Source organism: Oryctolagus cuniculus, chromosome 13 (genome assembly GCF_051225735.1).
Source record: "Oryctolagus cuniculus isolate XC-2025 breed Fujian yellow rabbit chromosome 13, ASM5122573v1, whole genome shotgun sequence".
NCBI lineage: Eukaryota > Metazoa > Chordata > Mammalia > Lagomorpha > Leporidae > Oryctolagus > Oryctolagus cuniculus.
In genome coordinates, this window is record NC_142879.1 from 61542674 (window position 1) to 61553035 (window position 10362).

The window sequence follows — 10362 nt, forward strand, 5'->3', positions numbered from 1 at the left end:
CAATATACATTGAGATGGAGAAATGCCCAGGCATTCTCAGTCATCACTTGTGCAAAGCTGGGTGGCACAGTGGGCCAGTTCTGACTGGGTGGTCTGGGGAAGATGTGCTATTTGATGCACAAGAAAATGATTGTATGGAAATATGGGGATAGAAGAGGCAGCAGCTCTGTGCTTCTTGCTGTGCTGCCTTTATTATGTTCCTAGTGCCACTGAGACAAGTTAAAAACAGCCCGCAACAGCAATGTTCTAATCATCAGCCACCTTTTCTACCTTTCTTCTTTTTCTGTAGATGTTTCTTTTTTGTTGCTGGAGTTCCTGCAGGTTTCTGGTGTCTCGGGAGGATGATGTTACTCGTGGAGGCAGACACAGCTGCTGCAATGCCAAGTCTTGGAGAGGTGGGCGGGCTGTTCACGGTTTTACTGGCATCCAGTTCAGACGAAGCTGCCACGGTTGCTCCCTGTGTCCCCTTTCCAATTTGATCCTTCTTTTTCCCCTTTTTTCTTCCTTGGTAGTAGAAACGTCCTCACATTGGCAGCCACCTTTCTGGATCTGGGGTAACTTCTGGGTCATAATTCTTAGGCAGCTTTCCCTTCTTTTTTTTTCTTCTTCTTTTTCAAATCTCTCTGTCCTTGCTCCTTTGGCTAGCTGTCTCCAGTAACTTTTCCACCCTTCTTCTGAATGTATGTAGCACCAGGAGAATTTTTCAAGAGCCTCCACATCCACCTTTAGAGACATAACTATCTGAGGATGGCAGGTTTTTACTAAGAACATTTGCTTTCTCTGGATCTACAAGCGAGTAAGCAGACATAAGCTGTGCCAGGGTGTGAATATCTTTGGGACTTTGCTTGCAAAACTGTTCTAGGTCCCTGATTGCCTCCTTCTGCTGCCCGTATTTGAGGTTGAAGTTTGCAGTTTATAAAGGACAAATGAACAGGAGATTTGTTTGGGCTGATGGTTTTGATACCACTGGATAGCTTGGATGAAGACCTCAAGGGCACTATTAATATCTTCCTCATGGCTGTACATGGTCACTAACACAGACACCTTGCCTGGTTTATGCTTTAACTTCTCTATGCTTCTCACCATGCTTCTCAATATTAGACATGCTTTGGAAATATTGGGAAATTTTTGACTGTGCCATGATCAACTTAATTTCAACTGCATTTTCTGGATGCTGATCTGAGAATTCCTGAAGCAGCCCTGTTGCTTTTACGTGCTGCTTTTCATGGCAGAGCGGGGCAGCTTGGATTAACACTGGCAGGAGATGCTCAGGGCTTTGTGACTGTAAATTGGCAGATATTTTGTAGCACTGTTCTGCATGGTTTGTGTACATAGCAAGTAAGGCGTTGTTAAATATTATAGCTTGCAGTTGTTTCTTGAAAAGCTTAAACTCTACACCTTCTGCATTGGTTAATTTCACCTTCTTGGAGTCAGAGACATTTTGGTTCTTGTTAATGGTAATGATGTTATTTGCAGTTACAGTGAGTAATCCCACATCTGTTGGCTTTAGTTTTATTATCTGACTGTAAAGTTGCAATGCCTCCTCTGTACGACCCTGAAGCTGTAGAATATAGGCCATCTGACCTTGAATGATGGCCAGTTCTGCCTGTGGGTCTTCCTCAGTCCCATCACAGTCTTCTGAAAATGAATGGCAGCACAGATCTTCAGCTTTTTGTAAGATTTTCATTGCCTGGTTCAGGTGGCCCTGTCCTATCAATGTACATGCAGCATTGTAGCACAGTTCATGTGTGCCTTCCTGGAGGCCTACGTTCTCTGGAGCCACTTTTTCCCAATTGCTTTGAGCTGCAACAACTGCTGAAAGGTTTGTTTTCCTCTCCTCATCATAATCATCTTGGGAATTTCAAACAAGATCTCTACACAGTAAAGCATTCATCATAGCATTCCAAGTGATATTAACACTTGTCTTTAAAGCTCCTTCAGTTTGTTTGCTGGTTGGCACTCTCTGTTGTCTTCAAGGCATTCTCCATTCTGTTTAGTCTGTACTCACAGTATGCCTTCTCCAAGGAGAGTGAGTTATTGGCTAACACTTTGGTGTGGGTATTGATAACATTCAAGGCTTCCTTGAAACTTCCGTTCTGGATAAGGCCTACCACTTTACAGTGCAGAGCAGTTACATCATCCTTGTTGATCTGCAGGATCTGGTTGATGGTCTTGAGAGTGCGCCTGAAGCCGCTGTTCTGGCCATAAATGTTGACTTTGCTCCACAGCGCGGGAACCGAAACTCCCCCGCTGCCACTGTTCGCCATCTTGGAGGAGATGAAGGTTTTTATTCCTTTTCCCGTTCCTTTTTGTGTGTTTTAAATATGTCCTTTGTGGTTACCATGGTCATTACTGATGACATCCTTAAATTGTAACAAGCTATTTTGACTCAATACCAATTTAAGTGCAATCACATACCAAAACTTTACTCCATTACAACTCTGTCCTCCCTCCACTTTCGGATATTGATGTTACAAACTGTGTCTTTACATGTTATGTACTCATTTGCATAGATTTATGATTATTTTTATGTATTTGGCTTTGAATTACTTTAGAAAAGAAAAAGTAGAATCATAAACCAGTATTACAGTAATACTGTTTTTATATTTGGCTGTCTATTTACCTTTAACAGAGATATTTATATCTTCAAATTACTACTTACCATTCTTTTTCTAATGATTGACCTTAGCGTTTATTGTAGGGCAAGTCTAGTACTAATGAACTCCCTTACTTTTTTAAAAGACAGTTTTGCTGGGTTTAGAATTTTTAATTGAAAAAGGTTTTTTTTTCTTTCAACATTTTTTAAAGATTTATTTTATTTATTTGAAAGGTAGAGTTGGAGGGGGGGAAGAGAGAGCAAAAGCTCTTCCATCCACTGTTTCACTCTCCAAATGGCCACAATGGCCAGGGCTGGGCCAGGCTGAAGCTAGGAGCCAGAGGCTTCATCCAGATTTCCCATGTGGGTGCAGGGATCCAAAGACATGGACCATTTTCCACTGCTTTCCCAGGCTCATTAGTAGGGAGCTGGATTGGAAGTGGAGCAGCCAGGACTCGAACTGGTGCCCATATGGGATGCCAGCATTGCAGGCGGTGGCTTAACCTGTTTATGCTACAATGCTGCCCCTTCTTAAACATTTTAATAATATTAACCCATAGCATAGGATTTCCAAACGTTCCTGTCCTGTTCACAGACTTTCGAACTATCCTTGTCTAAAATTAAAATATTCAAAAATTGACAGAAAAATAGACATACCAGTTTTTGAATAAGGAAAGGTGGTATAGATCAGATCTCATGGGCACCATGACATGTGAAAGCTACAAAGGGGCTGTGATACCTGGGTAAAAGTTTATAGTTAGAGAAGTACAATAGAACATCTAAGGTCCTAAAAGAAGCTGAAAAAATTAAGACATGTAAGACTAGACATGAATAGGAGAGTGTATTAATCTATATTCAAGAAATGGCTACCAGAAGGCCAAGTGTAAAAATATGCTACAGAATGTTGGGCTTAAGAGACCCTTGGAGCTAACTGTACCCTGAGAAGTTCTATGTTGTGATATAAATTAAAGGGTACTTTCTCATTCTTTTTGTGTGACTTTGATCTATCTGAATTGTCATCTTTTTAAAGACACTCTTTTTTTGAGATTTATTTTATTTGGGGGCCAGTGCTCTGGCTCAGTGGGTTAAAGCCCTGACCTACAGCACCTGCATCCCATTTCAGCTCCAGTTGGAGTCCTGGCTGTTCCACTTCCAATCAGCTGCCTGCTAATGTGCCTCGGAAGGCAATGGAGGATGTGACCCAGAGAAAGCTCCTGGCTCCTAGCTTTGGCTTGGCTCAGTCCTGGCTGTTGCAGCCATTTGCAGAGAAAACCCGCAGATGGATCTCTCTGTCTCTCCTTTTCTTTCTCTGTATCTCTGCTTTTCAAATAACATAATTTTTTTTTTTTAAATAAAGGCAGAGCTACAGGGAAAGGTGCAGGGCCAGGCTGAAGCCAGGAGCCAGGAGCTTCATCCAGGTTTCCCAGGTGGTTGTAGGGGACCAAATACTTGGGCCACCCTCTGCTGCTTTCCCAGGCACATTAGCAGGTAGCTGGATTGGAAATGGAGCAGCTGGGACTTGAATGGGTGTCCATACAGGATGCTGGCTTTACCTGCTACCCTACAGTGCTCACCCCTGTTACTGAATTCTACAGTCTGAGTATCCATTATCTGAAATGCTTGGGACCAGAATTGTCTTCGAATTTGCATTTATTTGGATTTTAGAGTATTTCCATGTATAATCTGTAGTCCCAGTTTCATTTCAAGGCTCAGGATTTTCCCTGCTAATTAGTCAAGGCTTTCCTCAGAAAGACCAGTGTGTAATAAGGCAAAGAAAGCAACGTAGTATAATCAAACTGTAAAAAGCTAAGACAAGGGGCCGGCGTTGTGGTATAGCAGGTAAAGCTGCTGCCTGAGATGCTGGCATCCCATATGGGTGCCAGTTCATGTCCTGGTTGTTCTACTTCGGAGCCAGCTCCCTATTAATGGCCTGGGAAAAGCTGGAGAAGATGGCCCAAGTGCTTGGGCCCCAGCTACCCATGTGGGAGACCTGAAAGAAGCTCCTCCCTCATGTTTTTGGCTTAGCCCAGCCAGGCGGTTGCCACCAGCTGGGGAGTGAAGCAGCAGATGGAAGATCTCTCTCTTTGTCTATACTTCTTTCTCTGTAACTCTGATTTTCATTATAACTCTATTTTTTTAAAGATTTATTTTTATTTATTTGAAAGGCAGAGTTACAGAGAGAAGTAGAGACAGAGAGAGAGAGGTCTTCCTTCTGCTAGTTCACTCCCCAACTGATTGCAACAGCCAGAGCTGAGCCCATCCAAAGCCAGGAACCAGGAGCTTCTTCTGGGTCTCCCATGTGGGTGCAGGGGCCCAAGGGCTTGGGCCATCTTTTACTGCTTTCTCAGGCTATAGCAGAGAGCTTGATCAGAAGTGGAGCAGCCGGGACTACAACCGGTGCGCATATGGGATGCTGCCACTTCAGACCAGGACTTTAACCCGCTGAGCCACAGAGCCACAGCACCAGCTCCTAAATAACTCTTAAAAAAAAAAAAAAGGGCAAAGACAAAAAAAGAATAATGAAAGCACCAAAAGTAAAGTTGTTCTAGACAAATATCACTTGAACAGCCGATTCACCACTGCTGAGGGTTAATAAGAGGAAAGGGTTTATTTCAAGAAGCCAGCAGTCCAGAGTGATCTCTGGATCCAAAATGTGCTCTTTCCACCCAACAAAACAACAGAAATGACTTTTAAATGGAAAGGGTTAGCCGCAAGGGGAGATTAGAAACAAAAAATGAGTCTAGTCAGTTGATATGGGCAGATTTTTCAGGCTTTGTTCTGATGATCCTTGGGATGTCAGTATTATGGGACTTCACTGTAGTTGATTGGTTGCATTTCCTCCTTAGCTGGGTGTGAGGTCTTTCATTCCAAGCATCTTTACTAGGCTCCTGAAATTCTTATGCAAACGTTATTATTGGAAAGCATAGTCACAGGTAACTCATGAGATTAGTAGTTGATTTTTGTTAGTTAAAATATGAAAAGAAAGGGAGGTAAGATGCCTTTATTACAGTTACACAGTGACCTGTCATGTACAAGGGGTGTTTGATTATATTATAAGCAGGTTTCCTAGCAGACTTGCAGTCAGTGGAGTATGAGGGGCCATTTATATCTGTTTCTCTTCCCACAAGAGATGATCCACATGTAAGAACTTTCCATTCATTACTCAGAACTCCAGGTCAGCACTATTTTAATCAGAACCAGCAATGTTAGAAATACCTTGAAGACAATTTCTCTTCTCTGTGATCCTATACTCAGTTTCCAGGAAGCTATGTTTGTCACCAAGCATTGTATTCATATTTAATGGGTATAATCTGTATTTTATGATAATGTTTTGTTTTCTATGCAATTTTTATAAAATAACTGGAAATTTTAAAAACCTGTACTGTAAATATACTAAAAAGCTGGAAGAGGAGCAGCCAGGACTAGAACTGGCGCCCATATGGGATGCCGTTGCCGCAGGTGGAGGATTAATCTACTGCACTATAGCGCCGACCCTCTATTATTTTTCAAAAGAAAGAGAAATATCTTCAAGAAATGTCAGAAAACTTGTTATTAAGTAAAAATTCACTCATATAAGTCACAGATATAAATCCAAAAGAAATAAATCACTAGCCTCTCCTTTATAATCCAGTATTTGAAGCCACCAATATCTATCTGATTCATTAATACAATTCATCTTGCTATTGAAAATGCAAATTGTGTTATCATACTTTCACTCTAGCATGTTTAATGTTAAAATAGAACTGTTCATCAACTGTTTCCTCATTCATTAAAATAAGAAGTCAACCAAAACACTGTCATGGTAGAATGATAATGCATTTGTTAGTGTCATGGAAATGCAAATACTCAGTGCAATTTAATTCACACTCTGTTTAAGTGCTATAATAATCCAGCAAGCAACTCCGAAACTTCTGTTATAACAAGTATTATTAGCCATTTAAAATAGTGTAATAGAGAAAAGCTGACAGGATCTTATACATTGGCACCAATTTGCCCGATAAACATTGAGACTGTCTGATAACCAATGTTAAAAACCAATTTTTAAGGATTTTTAATTTTTTTTTTTACTTGAAAAGCAGAGAGAGAGAGAAAGAGAGATATCTTTCAGCTGCTGGTTTACTTCCCAAATGCCTGTAACATTTGGGGATAGGCTAGGCCAAAGCCAGCAGCTTGGAACTTAATTCAGGTTTCCCTTGTGGTTGGTAGGGACTCCTGTACTTGAACAATGACTTCTGCCTCAGAGGGTGTGTAAAGGCAAGAAGCTGGATCAGAAGTCAAAACAGGACTCATATCCAGGTACTCTGATGTGAATGCAGGGATCTCAATCAGTCTTAACTGCTGCACCAAGTGCCTGTCTCTAAAAATAAATTTTATTGTGTATGAATAAGATATACAAAATAATGTTTTGGGGTACATATAGATAGTAAAAAAGTCTCTATAGTGAAACAAATGAACATGTCCATCAACTCATATTGGCAAGAATAGCTAAAATTTACTTGCTATTAATGCTAAATATGAAGGTACTTTTAAAGAGTTTATGGAAATACGAAGGTACTTTTAAAGAGTTTATGGAAAAATATAATTCACTTTAGGAGTGGGTATTTGGTTTTGCAGTTAAGACACTGGCTAAAACACCTGTATCCTACGTTGATGTGGCTGGCTGATTTCTGGCTAAGCACTTGATTCCAGCTTCTTACTAACGCAGACTCCAGGAGGCAGAGGTGATACCTCAAGTAGTTGGGTTTCTGCTACCCAAATGGGAGACCTGAATGAATTTCTGGCTCCTGACTTCAGCCCCTTTGCTTGTTGTGGGTATTTGGGAGGTTAACCATAGGATGGGAGGAGCTCCCTCTCTTTCTCTGCCTCTCAGGTAAATCAATACTAAGGCTGTTTTGGTACAAAAATATTTTGAAATCTGTGCACAGAATTTTCTATAATATGCATTTTTATGAACTTCTTGAAGACACCTTCTATGCATGGATTTCAAAGTTTTTAGCACCAAAATAAATTTATCCTTTACTTCATTTTCATAAACATTTTTAAATGCCCTCTTACAATACAGTTTTATTATCTGTAATTCTCATGTTGTCCATTAGATCTCTGGACCTGTTCGTCCTGCATATCTGCCACTTTATATCCTCTGGCCTGCATCTCCCCATTTTCTCCTCCCATCCTGCCCCTGGTAATCACTATTTTATTATCTGTCTCTGTATTTTACATTTTTTCTTTTTAAAAATTTCCACATATAGGTGAAATAATGCAGTATTTTTCTTTCTGTATCAGGCTTATTTCACTAAGTGAAATAAATTCCCCCAAACTCATCTATGTTGTGGCAAATGGAAAGATCTTAGTAGTTTGTTATTGCTAGACAGTATTCATTGCATATATGCACCATGGTTTCTTTATTCATCTGTCAGTGGATACTTAGATTTTTCCATACCAGGAATCTGGACACACACCAGGAAATGAAATGACCACCTTGTAAAGATTGCTGCATCCCGTGTGCATTCAGCGTTATTCTGATGACATTTTTCTAAGATGTTATAATCTGCTTGTTAATGAAAGACTGCTCTCTATATTGGTATCTTTTCCAGAAATGCCATATTTAATCCATCCAAAAGAAATATCCAGGATATTGGAGAAACAAGAGTCATATTTTACCTAGAAATAAGTATTAAGGTAAAAAATGTCTTTTTTCTGAAACAAGTATGAAAAAGACAATAAAGGAAAAATACCTTAGTGCTTACCACTTAGAAATGAATTTATACCTCACATGTGCTGGTGAAATGGTAGGAGCAGATGGTGAACCATCATCATAATGATGTACACATTAAACTTAGGGTAGGTTAGATTTCTACAGTAAGCGAACTTAAAATTGAATTACCCTGTAATAAACATGTAACACATACAGTACCCCTACAAAAAAACTTGTATCCTTAGGCCCACAGTGTAAGGAATAGGCAAAAATTTTTTACATTTAAAAGTAGGTTATGGCCGGCGCCACGGCTCAATAGGCTAATCCTCCACCTTGCAGCGCCGGCACACCGGGTTCTAGTCCCGGTCGGGGCGCCAGATTCTGTCCTGGTTGCCCCTCTTCCAGGCCAGCTCTCTGCTATGGCCCGGGAGTGCAGTGGAGGATGGCCCATGTCCTTGGGCCCTGCACCTGCATGGGAGACCAGGAGAAGCACCTGGCTCCTGGCTTCGGATCAGCGGGATGTGCTGGCTGCAGCACGCTGGCCGCAGCGGCCATTGGAGGGTGAACCAACGGCAAAAAGGAAGACCTTTCTCTCTGTCTCTCTCTCTCACTATCCACTCTGCCTGTAAAAAAAAAAAAAAAAAAAAAAAAAAAAAAGTAGGTTAGTATAGAATGTTTTACTCTTCATTTAAAAAAATAAAGCCATAAACTCAGCTTCATGATGCTAGAATCAGAGTATGTTCAGACCTCTATACCACTTGGCTAACGTTCTCTTTTCTTCGTGTGATTACCCTGATAGATAAGTAAATATTTCTCAGGCTTCTCCATTTTCTCTGTCTAGGAGTAATGAAAAGTACTGTGTGGTCTTCTCAAAAGTATTTGTATCATTGGTCTTTATTTTCTCTTAAGGAAATACTATCCTGTTTTTTGTTTGCTTGTTTGTGTTTGTGTGTTTTCTTTTTTTTTTTTTGCCTTAGGCTTTGTCTTAGTCTTTTGTTTGTTTGTTTGTTTGTTTTCTGTTGCTACTAATGCAATACCACAGAATGATTAGCTAAAGGAAAGAGACTTATTTTAGCTCAGTTCTGAAGGTTGACAGATGACAGGCTTTATCTGATGGTTACTTTCTTGCTGGCAGTCCCACAGAGGCATGAGGATATTACATGGCGATAGGGAGTGCCTGCATGTGTGCGTGTGTATCCCCTGGTTTCTCTCTCTTCTTGTAAAGCTACCAGTATTCAATCACGAGTGCTCTACTCTGATGACTGAATCTAATTGTAATCACATTCCAAAGGCCCAACCTCCAAATACCATAGTTGGATTAAGTCCCCCCACCTTAATATTTCATAATGGGAATTAACTCCAATATGAGTTTTTACAAGGAGAAATCATATTCAAACCATAGCAGTCTTCAAATTTAATAAGAGATAAGGCAAAATACCTAGGGCTTATAATGTCCTCTTTCCATAAAAAGCACCAGTCCTAGAAGTCATCTGAGATATCCCTTGAGATCAGATGGAAAATTTAAATATACAGGGTTCAATCAACAAAGGTTTATTGGCAACTGTGTATAGGTGCTGTGATAGGGAGCTCTTATATGAGTAAGGGATTCTCTCTTTAAGGATGTTACAGTCTGGATGGGCTATGGTACAAATATGCACATAAAGGACAATAATACAGGCAACTAATGGCAAGGGTAAATGAATGTGATGGACTACATTTGCCATGGGATTTCAAACAAGGCAGATTGCTTTGGCCTATGGTAGTGAGGTTGGCTGAATCTCAGAGAAAAGGTGGCGTTTGAGCTGGGCTTTGAGGGACTGGAGGAGTTAAAGGATTGGGCTAGGATGGAGAGGGGGGCAGCCATATTGAAGGAGGATGGGGGAAATATTCTCAGGACAAAATGAAAGAATCTGTAATGAAGGAAGTTTGCATTAGTAGGTTGGATTAGACTTGAATGTATTTCATTATTTTAAAAGATTATTTATTTGAAAGGCAGAGTAACAGAGAGGGAGAGACAGAAATCTTCCATCTGCTGGTTCACTCCCCAAATGGCAGCAATGGCTAGAACTGG

At 40.5% G+C, this 10362-nt stretch overlaps 1 pseudogene; it reads right to left on the minus strand.

The window, feature by feature from the left end:
• Window positions 1-253: 253 nt before the first annotated feature.
• Window positions 254-2267, minus strand: LOC127483464 (signal recognition particle subunit SRP72 pseudogene; annotated as a pseudogene).
• Window positions 2268-10362: the final 8095 nt, after the last annotated feature.